The sequence below is a fragment of the Rhynchophorus ferrugineus genome, unplaced genomic scaffold, assembly GCF_030347505.1.
Source record: "Rhynchophorus ferrugineus isolate W39M unplaced genomic scaffold, kcgeb_rfMv2 rfM8, whole genome shotgun sequence".
Taxonomy (NCBI): domain Eukaryota; kingdom Metazoa; phylum Arthropoda; class Insecta; order Coleoptera; family Curculionidae; genus Rhynchophorus; species Rhynchophorus ferrugineus.
The window spans coordinates 30738098-30751269 of NW_027472587.1; the positions used below are offsets into that span (position 1 = coordinate 30738098).

Genomic DNA, 13172 nt, shown 5'->3' on the forward strand with positions numbered 1-13172 from the left:
ATTCTAAGGTATTAAGTATTATTTGCTTGCGGGACATCTATTAATAGAGATTGGTGGACATGTTCTTCTACGGAGCGTAAAAGTTATACTTGTGGATACTCTTTCGTTGGCTATAATACACCATGTTTTGAACCACATTTGTATTTGATTTAAGTGTGTTTGTAGATTCGTTGATGCTATGGCTCGCTATCATGAAAGGCTAAGACTGCCGTGTCGTCTGCGTATGCTGCCACAATGGTTATTTTTGTATAGGTAGATCGGCCGTCTAGAGAAGATTTATTACAGGACTCAATACACTACATTGAGGAACGCCTGATATATTGCATATACTTCTATATATTTGCCTTGTTTTACAGTAAAATGGCGATCTGTGAGATAAGACTTTTAGTAGCTCGTAATCCGGATTAGGGAGAAGTTTATGTAATTTTGACCAACATAGATCAAGATAAAAATGGATTTAAAATGTTGTTTTAACTGTGAACGTTGGTACGTTGTCTTAATGAAACAAGCTTTTTTCATAAACGTTTCGGACCAAAGAGTATAATAATAATCTGAATTTATTTTCTTATTAATATGGAGCCAATCCGACAAAAGAAATCCAAATATGTCATTATTTTGATCCATGATTTCGTGCATTTGTGCAGTAAAATCACTATAATTTTTGAACTAAACCTTGTTTGTTATAAAATTTTGAATCGTGACCATTAAAAGTTAGGAATAATAGGTGCAGTTTAAGAAGGTTGGTATCATTTATAAGTCAGTCTTTTTTAACTAGAGATTAGAGAGAATCTAGAGATTATCTGAACTGGACTTACTGCCTACGTGGGCTCCGAAAAGCAGTCCTCTCCATTTAACATACCGAGTAACGAATGAGCAACTTGGGATTATTCCAGAAGGCATTCGGTCTTGCCCAGACTGGCATATGCGTCTGCACGTGTGTTTAGAATACAGCTATACCAGAGGAACTCTCTTATGGTATAGCAGTATTCTAAACTGACTAGCTGACCACTTGTCAGCGCAGATCCATTGAAAATTATAATAGGTTTTTAAGAAAATGTTGCTGTCAGGATATCCGGGTGTTACTATGTTAAAGATTAGCGAGGTCCGTTTTAGCATGTATGGTATAATTTTAAAAATTTTGATTTCAATAGTTTAGACATGTTCGTCCAATTGAAAGTACAAAACTTATTCATGTGTGTTGGACGAAATATATGACGAGCAGTACCAAAAAGAAAATTAATCAAAATCATACCGGCAGATCTGAAAAATATATGAACATTGTCTATGACCAGAGTAATTACAGTAAGGCTTGCTTGCAGCACGTATATATATATATATATATATATATATATATATATATATATGATTTAGATTCAATCGTGACCATGAGCGATTTGTATTCGACTGTTGGCTTTAATGATCGAGCACTGATCGAAGTTAAGATAAATAATGAAATAATGTGAAAACCATTAATAAAACCGACCATACTCTAGCTATATTGAAGGAAAAATAACAAGGCGATGGTAAAACGAACCAAGTTGAATATTGAGCATAGAAATATGGTCCTTCACAATTAGATTTTTTACTTTGTTTTTATTTTATTAATCTCTTAGAACGTCAACATTCTGCCCGTGGGCAATAAGTATTATTGTATGATTTTACTTCTGTAAAATTTTATTCTAGATATTAATTTATTTTAAAGTCTATATTAACTTATTCTAAAGACTATTCTAGACATTATTAAATATCACTCTATATGTCTATTAATGAGTTCGTATGGTAGTTTGCGTTTGAGCTAACAAACTCTTGAAGAAGTACTTCGCACTAATACTTCGAATCACACTCGTTATGGGTTCTAAGGGGATATCGCGCTGAATCAGCTTATTGGACCCGTAATATGGAGCATCGACGATGACTCGCAGCACCTTATTTTGGAGGATAGTAGTGTTGGATTTGCCAGTTATACCCCACAGTTCAAAACCATAGGGCCCAAGTATTGACTTATGGAGCAAAAAACTGTTATCTAGTGATAATGTAGATTTACCCCCTGTCGCCAATACATTTGATTTAGTTTATAAGTAATTATTAATTTAATAATACATGTTTATACGTTATTATAGTATAATTATTTATATGTAGTTAATACAAAAGTTTTAAAAGCACTTTAAAAATATGTTTGAATCTTGAAGTTCTCTTATTCTCTACGGTCGGCGATTTCTTCGATCCTATTAACACTAACGACCAAGAACGGACTTAACAAACGGTCTTTTTCGAATTAGATTCGGATCGTTTTCCAGACCGACGTGTCGAAAACAAACCGGAATACAATTCCATTCGAATCGAAGGAAATGGGGGTAACATCGCAAAGGTGAAAGATAGAGTGAAAGGAAGAGCGACGACGGCGGTGAGGTTTACGGCGGAAACGGGGGGGCGGGGGGCGGTCGAACGGGGGGACGGTACGGCTGTGCATGATTTATTACGTGTTGGTGACGTGTCTGCTAAGCATGTAAGATTTATGGTCCGGCTTAATTTAATTTCATATACTTCAGGAGAACCTCCTTGGGTTAACACTGGATGAAAATTAATAAGGCCACGGTAAAAGCTTCGGGATACTACTTATTTATTCCGTTCCCCCGATGAATGGGGTATAGTGTTGGTGAAAAACACAGTTTTCGGCATGGCTCTGTTTGCTAGCCGTTAGACAAGTGAAGCGAATATGTTAGGGATGCTGGTAAAAGTTAATTATGTTTCGGCCTTCTAGGAGTAATAAAATAGGTTTTTGTGGGCGTAACTTCGTTTTATATCTTAGAGCAAGGAAGAAAAATAAGCTAAAGAAACTAATCTAAACTTAAATAGGCGACTGATTCCACCTTTTTTATTGGTTCGTTTGAAGTGTCCTACAAAGGTATTTGACTGGCTTATTTCTATAATATGATTGTTTGTTTCATACCTTTCATACGACAAGGAGTACGTTTAACATTTTTCGGTCTCAAGTATAATCACCATTGTTTCAATATATTATATATATATATATTACCTTTTGCAGGAATACCACGGTAGAATACCACATGAAAATATTCATAAATAATTTTATTACCGTAGACTTCATTATTTTAAAGGGATTTATTAACTTAAATAAATGTATCTTAATTAAGGTAGTTATAGTAAACACTTTGGCTTAAGGGTGCTTAAACGAGAATTTTTTGTGTCTACACATGGGGTCAGAAAAATTAATTCATCAATAAGTATGTCTGTCTAAAACAAATACATTGATACAAAATGAAATAACATTATCCGTAGAGTAGTTGAGAATGATTTTATTGACAAGATAGTATCTCATGATCTGTAACTCCTCGATTTCACTTTAATAAGAAGCCAGCTGTAATTTTGTTATATATTAGACACTTCTTGATATGTTTTCTCCATTATGACGTATATATCCGACAACAACAGTTTTAATAAATCAGAAGAACAGGTCAATTTAAAAGTCCCCGGCCAAACACATTTTTTTGGCAAAATTAGTTCTTTTTTCAACTTAATTCCCTTAAAGGTTAATACATTGATTATTCCTTTGCTGTCCTTTGATTCAAAATAGGCCTCAGTTTCGGCGATCACCTCTTCATTCAATGAAAATCTCTTCCCAGTGAGCATACTTTTGAGATCTGAGAACAGGAAATAGTCGCTGGGGGCCAGATCTGGAGAATACAATGGATGAGGAAGCCCAATCCATAGATTTTTGCTATCATTTTCAAAGGTCTTCAAACGGTATAATAACGCTATGTAATATTCGCTGTTGATAGTCCTTCCTTTTTTAAGGTAGTCAATGAAAATTATTCCATGCGCATTCCAAAATACAGACGCCATAATCTTGCAAACCCACTGTTACCTTTTCCCACGCTTTGGAGCGGGTTCGTCGTGTGCAGTCCACTCGGAAAATATATCGGCGCAAAAACTCGGGTTTATTACGCTTGATCATCTTCAAAGACTGCTCCGAATCGACAACTCGTCGTTATTTTTGCTTAATAGTCAGCTCACGCGGCACCCACTTTGCACAGATCATTCTCATACGCAAATATTTTCAATTTACGGTAATTTAAAATAATTTTGTTGATTTTTTTTTTGTGTTTTCGTCTTTAACAACATCGTTTCGGCATTCACTGCGTTCACCGTCTTCGGTGATCATTTCACCACGTCTAAACTTAGCATACCGATCCTTGATGACTGATTTTTCTGGAGCAGTGCCCAAAAACTCGGCATTAAGCCAAGTTTTTGCTTCAACTGTATTTTTTCCTTTCAAAAAGCAATATTTTATCAACACGCTAAAATCCTTGTTATCCATTTTTTCACAGTAACAAAAGCTGTTTTGCTCAAAATGTTATAATTGACAAACTAATGAGCCAACAACTGTCAAATTTATATACGCATCTTTTGACGGTTGTGGCTCACTAAAAACATATGGATTTAACTCTAGTCCCGCCATCTATGGTCAGGCCGGGGACTTTTCAACTGACCTATTATATGTCGAGAGATTACATTAATTTCAAATTTAATTGATAGTGGATTATGCCGTCAAGGGTCAGTCACGTGATGCGTATGAAATCCTTAACCTATCCTTTTCTTTACAGGTGTCTGTAATGGTAATTTAATCTAACCAATGAAATGTAGCAAAATACCGTTCGCAGCGCCATCTTACTAAGACCACGCAAGACAATTCTACAAATTAAGCCCCTGAATTGTGTTGCGCCAGTAACCATGAGAGATTAGCATCATTGATGATACATCCGACACAGAGCAGACAAGAGCGTTGAAGCCAAAATCGTTGATGCTAACTATGCTTTTTTAGTTACACTAGGAGCATCTAAGAAAACAAATCGGCAAATTGCATATTTCAATATCACCATGAGCTTATTTAATAGGAAAACGTTAGTTTGAACAGTTTCTCTCAATGTCTCGGATTCGTATTAGGTTTTGCTTCTTAATTCTTGATTAAATGAGTTATGCATTGGGTTTTGTCATTCCTCTTTTTCATGTATTAATTGTTTGTTGGTAATCTTCACTGTGAATTTCTCCATTTAAACGATAGAAAACCTTCAACATTATATACTACCGCCATAGAACACAGGCAAAATTAGCAATGTTGTGTATCAAAAAGCACTACAATACACTATTGTTTTGAATATGTTTGAAAATTATTTATTACAGTTCGATTTCATTATTCATAGATCAAACAGAAGAGTCTCTCTCGAACTAGCGAGTATTAATAAAAATTATAAAATATTAATATAAATTAATCACATTTATACAAAATCTTTTGTACAACATAGTGGTGTAGGTGTAATTTGTCTTTTGCTCTATATATAAATTCCTCATATTTATTTTCTCTGCTCAGTCTTAGTTTCGGTAGGGTTTTAGTTTTCTTCGAAATTATTTCTCTGACACATTCATCCCAAGTTTGCTGGCCCTATATAAATCTGATTTTTTTCTGTTCGTTCAGCTTATCATATTCTTGTAATCCATGTTGTTCACAATGTGCTGTAAATCTTCCAACCAACTTAATAGTATCCTTTCTATAATCTACCCAAAAAAGTTTTGTACATACGTCATCAAGATATCTAAATTACTGCTTGCCGCAATTTGTAAATACGTTTCAGAATCAGACAATATTTTTATTCACATTTTACTTTAGCTAAAAAGAGACATAATACTGTCCGACATGTCCGACTGCCAAAGTCATCATACTTGTTCATGTTGTCAAACGTATGAAAACAAATGGTGATGAGAGGTTATAAATCCACAAATGTTATTCTAATGCCTTGCTTGTTTTGATGAATCTTATGTCGCTACTCATTATTACTTGGATTCGAAAATTACGAAGCCAGAGAGAACAGATTGCATCTCCTATCAGTTACATTCAATAGGAACGGGATAACGGAGGCCTCCTCTTGCCTGTAAACTTCGCTAGAGAAGTAAATATTTTTGCTGATCAAGATTCATTTGCTGCGATTTTTATTGAAAATATTTTTTGCGTTTTGCAGCTGCACTTTATATTAGTATGGACACGGTCACTGAAATATCTAAAAAAACGAAAAATATAATCAAGATCAACTTACCGTTAGCTCTATCAGAGATTAAATATATGAAATGTATAAAAACAATGAGTAGTTTCTTAATAGAGACATAATTTAATATAAAGGAAACTGTTAGTCTGAAAAGTATCGAATAAAAAAGAATATAATATTTAAAAGCATATAATAAATTGAAAGAAACCTTTTTTTCAATTTATGTATTTAGATGGGACATGGATATTTCAGAATGGGACCAATATACTCAATGGTTATTCATGCCAGGATTATATGAGTTATGATAAGAAAAGTTCATAGAAAAAGGTAATCGTTGGAATAACAATTCATTAGGTTTTATTAATCTTAACATTTATTAACTCATTGCAGATATATTGTACCTCATGCTGGAAAACATAAATGGTTAATAACGCCTTCAGTTTTGATGAACACGATCAGACGCATTGAAGAAGAAATTGACAAATAATAATGTTATTTGAAATTAATAGCTGAGTTATTCACTTGAATGAGACTTTCTGCAGGAAACACATAAATATGAGTATATAATTATTATATGATAACAGTAGCAAATATTATTGTAGAGTATAAAAGATTTATGTGAATAAATATTTATCAAGAAATATGTATATAGGTATTAACAGAACAAACTAAGCGGAATTAGAGTGATATCCAAATATCCTTACGACGAAAGGACACACGAACTAAAAAAGTAAACATGCGCAAAATGTTAAGATCCTAATCCGCTTCCTAATGGAAGTAAAATATATTACTGGGATATGCAATTGTTGTTTAGGTGGATTAGGCCTCCAGGGGATAGAATTACATAAAGAAACGCGCCTCGAACTCTAACTCACAGTTTCTATCGAAAAGAGTTCAATGTAAATATAATCAAACACAATCCTAAACGAACGGTTTTATTTAGAGTAGAATATTGTTGTACGTCAAAGCCAAACTGAACTAAAACTCGTAGTTGATATGGCAATATTGTGACGTTTTAACGTCACAAATTTAGATGACGTATGTACAAAACATCTTTGAAGAGACCTATGTACCATTTTTGATTTAATATTGAGGTTTTTTAAAATTATTTTGTGTTCATGTTTATTGTTGTTTTTTAATATTATTTTGTGTTCATGTTTGTTGTTAGAATGTTCACCCTCTAAAAACGACTAGTAATAACGTGATAAATAAAATTCTATTTGCGAAATCAGAGCACCAAATAATACAAGAATTAGCGAACGTTTTTTGAAAAGGTTTCCTTCATCGTTGTCCCGCGCTATTTATAATATTTATACGTTATCATAACATCGTGGCTATCAATTTGAAACGGGCAAAACACACCGGATATATTTCAAAACGTAAACCTTACAAAAGCATAAATTTTTTCGATACCTATCTCCATTTTGCCCCGGCAAAATTAATCACACCCTTATCTTGTCCGAAATAAGTTTTCCAAGGAAATAAAAACGAGCACCCCAACGCCTCCCCGTCGCCTCCCCGTCCTTCGTGTTTAAATTAAAAAGTTTGAAAGTCCCTTAAAAATGGCTCGAGTATTCTTTTTTCTCTTTCGCGTAGCGGCGAGAAAGTTTGGCTTGGGGGTATATTTTCTGTAAAACAGAACTGTTTCGGTTAATGGCTTGCGTAAACGGTCTGAATTGGATGTCGTTTGATATTGAAACGCTTCTTATTGGTCATTAAAATTCCGGTTTCCGGTACTTTATCGCGTCGCTGGTGGATTTGTCAAAGGAATGTTATCGACTTTTTTTATTCTACTTAAGATACCCGACCGATGAAATGCTTTTTATCGGAATAAATCATTTAAATTTAAGAGATAATAATGTTTTAGTGAATACAAAAACATTTTTTTTGAAGAACGGTTTATTTTTGATCCTTCTGGATGGCTTTTATCAAGTACTGGCCATTCAGTTTGCGATATTCCTGCTATATTATAAACACTTTACATTCTAATCTCTTTAAGGCAACATTTGTCTAATGAAAAGACAGTGTGTGCTTTTCAAAAACTTCTTTCTGTAATGATCATCTAGCTCTTGGATACAATAATATTCGTGAACAAAAAACACCAATAATATACCTATTTCTTCGTTTATTATCTCTATATTTATGTTGGGGTTTTTATTGGCACAAAGTGTTTATGCAATACTGCAATAAATAAAAACAAAATGACTTACACAACTAATTAATTAAGTGAGATGAGATACTATATAAAAGTTCACAATGTATAGAGAAACAATTATATTTGGGATTGCACAAAGAAATGCAATATCAATCTTCAAAAACCAACAAAGTATCTCAAGTCAGCAAACAGGCATTTTGAAGACAGAATATTGTCCTTTTGGTATTTTGTTCTCAAAAATCCACAAAACATAACAACAAGGCAGAACACTTTCAAGAATTCTTCAGTATGCTTGGTAATAGATTTAATGGATAACATTTAACATTAACATTTAATGTGGGGTTCAAGAATAATAACCTCAAATGTAGAGAACTGCTCAAAGCCATAAGGATAAATAACTTACAACATATCTCTACTGGTGAACCAACATATAGGCTTTTAGACGGAAATAAAAAGCCAAATACTTTAGATATCTATATTACAAAAAGTATTGATACAAAAAAAGTGTCATGCAGAATCATGTTTTGACCTGTCTTCTGATCATTCACCAATAAGAGTAACATATTTTTCAAAAATTACCATCAAAGATAAACCCCCTTCTCTGTGCAATAATAGAACTAACTGGCCCTCATTTAGAGAAAACTTAGACCGAAACATCTCTCTACACATCGTTACAAACTGAAATTGACATAGAAAAGGCAGCAATAAACATCACAAAAAATATACAGGAGGCAGCATATTCGGCGACTCCAGAAAAAAGAATGTTACGACAGAAATGGCAATAGCAAAGGACTGAAGAGAATAAAATGTAATAGGGCAATAAAAAAGCTTAAAGAACTAATTCAAAATGAACAAAACCAAGGCATTCAAGAATACCTAGAGAATTTGACACCAACTGAAGCCACAGAATATTCGTTGTGGAAAGCAACAAGAGAGCTTAAGAGACCCCAGCAGCATAACCCACCTATTAAAACAAGCGAAAATAATTGGGCTAGAAGCAATAAACAGAAGGCCGACATTTTATCAAAACACACAAAAAATTTTTTTAAACCTTTCCGGTCTCAGCTACATAAAGATAGCCTTACCGCAAGAGAAACTAACGGTAAAAAAAGTTGAATAAACAATAATGAGAGAAATTAATATTAAAAAAGCTCCTGGTTATGATTTAATTACTGGTAAAATTTTAAAAGAACTATCAGGAAAGGGTATGAAACTATTAACATTTATATTTAATGCTATGCTACGAATTAATTACTTTCCTAGCATCTGGAAAGTAACTAAAACACTAATTATTCTTAAACCAGGAAAAATACCAGTAGATGTGACCTCCTACCGACCTATAAGTTTATTACCGAAAATCTCGAAAGTTTTCAAGAAACTATACATCAAGGAGCTAAACTATATAATAGAAAAAAGAAAAATTATTCCAGAACTTCAATTTGGGTTTCGCAATAAGCATGGAACTGTAGAATAAGTGCCTTTTTAGATATAACTCAGGCTTTTGACAAAGTATGGCATACGGACCTGCAGGTTAAACTAAAGAAATTTCTTCCTCATTCGGACTATCAGTTACTAAAATCGTATCTCACTGATAGACATTTTATTGTAAATCAAAGCGATGAACACGCCGAAATAAATCCCATATATTCAGGAGATCCGCAAGGTAGTGTACTGGGTCCAGTACTCTATCTTCTGTATACGGCCGATCGGCCCACTACAAAAATAACTACTGTGGCAGCATACGCAGACACCACTGGAGCAAATACAATTATGGTTGAAGACATGGCGCATTAAAGTCATTTAAACAAAATCCCCCCATGTAACGTTTACCCTGCGTAGAAGAACATGTCCACCAGTGAATATCAATCATCGTCAACTCCCCCAAGCAGAGCAAGTTAAATATCTTGGTTTGTACTTAGATCGACGCCTAACCTGGAAAAAGAACATACTCTCTAAACGAAAACAACTTCGACTGAAATTTTATCAAATATATTGGCTCATCGGGCGCAAATCCAAGTTATCACTAGATAACAAGGTGTTGCTGTATAACTCTATACTCAAGCCTATTTGGTCATATGGAATCCAACTATGGGGTACCATTAGCATATCTAATATATCCATCATTCAACGGTTCCAAAATAAAGTGTTGCGTGCCATTGTTGATGCTCCGTACTATATCAGTAAATAAAGTGATACAACGCGATATTCCTCTAGAACCTATGACGAGTCTAATTCAACGAGTTTGTGTGAAGTACCTCGAAAGAGTGTCAGTGCATTCCAATGTACTCGTTAATCAGCTAAATATGCGACGTGATAGTGAAGTGCATAGACTAAAACGTTTAACGCTACATGATCTGATTACTGGACATATGTAGACTTTAGAATAAGCTTTAGAGTAAAACTAATTAATTAAGATAATGTTTTATACAGAAGATCGCTTAATGAAGTGATTTTCTGCATGCCATGTAAATATAATATGGACATAAGAAATACTTATTACCTGTAGGGCAGATTGTGGAATCACAAAGAGTTAAAAAAAAATTCAAAAATACTCAAAAGAATAAATATAATTTGAAGACTTTGTTATAGAGGTCTTTGGAACTAAAAACATTCCCGAAAAAAATCCGCATAATAACCTGTAACCGGCCAAATGAATATATGTATATTTAGATACATTTTAAGGACTTCTACCTTTTAAATATGATAAAGTATTGCTTTATTAATAAGTATTAATAGATATATGGATTTAAAGCTATTAAAGTGTTAGTAACGATGTATAGGTAGGTAATGTAATGAACTTGAATTGAAAGATATTTTCAATAATTACTAAAATAACAAATGATAAATAAAATTAAAATTAAATGACAAAAAGGCAAATCACTTAAGGTAAAAAGAAAATAGTAAAGAAGATACGTTTTCTGAAGATTTTGTAAAAGGCTTTCCTTTATCAATTCAAATTCGAATTAGAATTGTGCTATATTATTTTGTGGAATATAGTACAAACTATAATGCATAACACTTTCTATATTTTGTAGAAAATGTCTTTTAAATTTATAACTCATTATTACATCAATGTCATGAACAAGTTACATGTAAGAATCCATAAAAAGATGTAGTATTGAATGAACATATTAGATTATTTTTATTATTATATTGTCATCACAGAAAAATTGCTTTGCTTTAATTGTTTTGCTAAAAGCCACGAACTATTTTTAGAGTGCAGAAATAAAGAACAGTGCTTTTAGTAATTGTCTACACATTTGTGATTAAATTATAACGAAGATTAGTTCATTATAATGCATCTTCGTCCTAAGAAAAGTAACCAGAGAACTCTCACTTAAAAAAAGATAGGTCTCGTAAAAAAAATTAAATTATCTGGATTAAGCATTTGTGGTCTGTGACTGATACAGCATTGATTTTATTTAGTATGTATACAATTATATACATCATAGAATAAAGAAATTTAGAAGTGGAAGTTATATGGAAAAATAGGGTCACACGTTTAAGCTTCTCGTAATGCCCGTTACGCGGCTAAATGTTAATGAAAAATGCAACAACTATATATGTGTTTCTGTTTCGCTCGGCTTCCGTATTAATAATTCTAACCTAAGCAGTTAATCATTTTTAAGTGATATAATTTGTGTTGTCTATTTACATCAAATTTTTCGATATATGTTTTTATATATAATTGACAATTACTTTAGATTATTTTGTGTATTTTAATTTATTAGTGTAATAAAAAGAAAACTAAGGAGATCTCTTATGATCTCATATGTAGGTCCAGGAAAGTTTGTAATCATTTTAAAGATGAAGACTATAGACCAAAATGTGGAAAGCCATCGCTGAAACAAGATATAATTCCTATTAGTAATTTAAATAGTATGTATTTTGTTAAATAGTAATGATTTATTACATTGAAATAATTAAGCAATATTGAGATTCTTTACCTTTACTATAAAACAATGAAAATATGTCCCCAATGGCAATATTACAATCATATAAGTTTTTTGAGGCTGATTGATATATAGGAGATACTTCTACCCCGCCAAGACCCAGAAGTATAATAAGAAATTTATGTTTATTATTAGAGAATGGAGGTTCTAACTTGATATTTATATGTTCATTTACAAATAACTCAGCCTATCTCATCAGCTTCGTTCCAGGTTCGATGAAAAACTAATGGCTTTATATTTATTGAAATGCAGTGGCAGAGAATATAAACTGTTATCGAAGATATTCTGCTTGCTTTCTAGAAGCACATTAATGCAGATACTGAATAAGGTTTCTTTTTGCTGCTGCAGTAGTAACCTCTAATTTTGGTCGTTAGTTCAGAAACTTGACCGTATAGACCGAACTGCAGTTGTCATATTTGATAAAGTACCTCAATTTAGGTAGGTTGTTAATTGAGTTGATTCTAAAAAATAATACAACAGAACCATTAATAGTTATATTATCTTATTTTAAAGTTTGTTTTAGGTTTGTTTTAAATATTAGAGAGAAGATAATATCAGTGGATTACATGTTTTGGATAGTAGAGATATATCTGTGATTATATCAATGTCTTTATAGTCAAGGAAAACTAATGTAATTGTAATATATCAATAAAATATATTTAAATATACTAAGTTTTTTATTTTCTCAGTAAAATTTTTTTTTTTTTAATTTCCCGCTAAAATTTTTACTTTAAATTTTTAAATTTTCCGCTCAAATTTTTAAATTTCCCGCTAAACATTTTTATATTTCCTGCCGTAACTAACTGTCATACGGCGCATGCGTAAGCGCCCTCATACGGGGATTCCAAATGTAACATAGGATATGCGCTTCTAAGTTTCCTTATTCTATGATATACATAGGCTATTGTATATACTAGATACTACTGTACATAGATGTCTATAATAGAGATTTAAATTAACCAATCAATTTACTTAAATGAGCAAATATAACTCCCTCTAGATATC

General features: G+C 32.6%; 1 protein-coding gene across 1 annotated transcript in view; it reads right to left on the bottom strand.

Moving 5' to 3' along the window:
- side-VII (sidestep VII transmembrane protein) overlaps positions 1-13172 on the bottom strand; it is a 446220-nt gene that overhangs the window by 140614 nt on the left and 292434 nt on the right. The window lies entirely within an intron of this gene.